The sequence below is a fragment of the Bison bison genome, unplaced genomic scaffold (assembly GCF_000754665.1).
Source record: "Bison bison bison isolate TAMUID 2011002044 unplaced genomic scaffold, Bison_UMD1.0 scf7180017864295, whole genome shotgun sequence".
In the NCBI taxonomy this organism is placed as follows: Eukaryota; Metazoa; Chordata; class Mammalia; order Artiodactyla; family Bovidae; genus Bison; species Bison bison.
In genome coordinates this window covers 10,064,918-10,065,506 of record NW_011494867.1, presented here as the reverse complement: position 1 = coordinate 10,065,506, position 589 = coordinate 10,064,918, and the positions used below count along the sequence as shown (strand labels likewise).

Genomic DNA, 589 nt, shown 5'->3' with positions numbered 1-589 from the left:
AAGAAAAAGCTGAGAGTCCCCAGGTATTTAGCATCCTTGTCTCTACCACCTCAGACACAACCAATGGTTTTATGGTCCTCAGATCCTGGGCAGGGCCGGCAGTCTCACCAGCCCCCTTGCCCGCTGGGATCTGAGGTCCCCAGTGGAAGGCTGGGCCGGTGGTCACCCCGGAGCCCTCCCCGCACAGGCTCTGCTCACTGCTGCTCCCCAGGCCTCTTCCTCCCTCTCTGTTCCCGCCCGTCAGTGTTTCAGGCACAGGAGGCCCAGTCACCCTGCAGAGCTTTCACGGAAAGACGGTGGGGCTGCCAGAAGCCTGGGGAGGACGCAGGGGAGCACGCCCGGAGCTCCGCCCGGGGCAGGTGTGCTTGGGACCTGGAGGGCCGCAGTCTCTACGTGTGGCCTTCTCAGCAGGAACTGCCGGCCGGCACAGTCCGATCTCCAGGTAAGCAGGGTCCCTGTCACACAGGCCCCATTACAGCCCCCAGCAGGCTGACACACTCCTAGGCCCAGGCAGCACGTCAGAGGCTGAGCCAGCATAGACCGTGGTCCATCCGGCTGCCCCGGGGCCTCCTGTCCCGGGATGGGGAGG

The 589-nt window shown here is 65.0% G+C and overlaps 1 protein-coding gene across 1 annotated transcript in view; it reads right to left on the bottom strand.

Annotated features, from left to right (window-relative positions):
• Positions 1-589, bottom strand: part of ATP2C2 (ATPase, Ca++ transporting, type 2C, member 2) — a 52,752-nt gene that overhangs the window by 1,224 nt on the left and 50,939 nt on the right. The window lies entirely within an intron of this gene.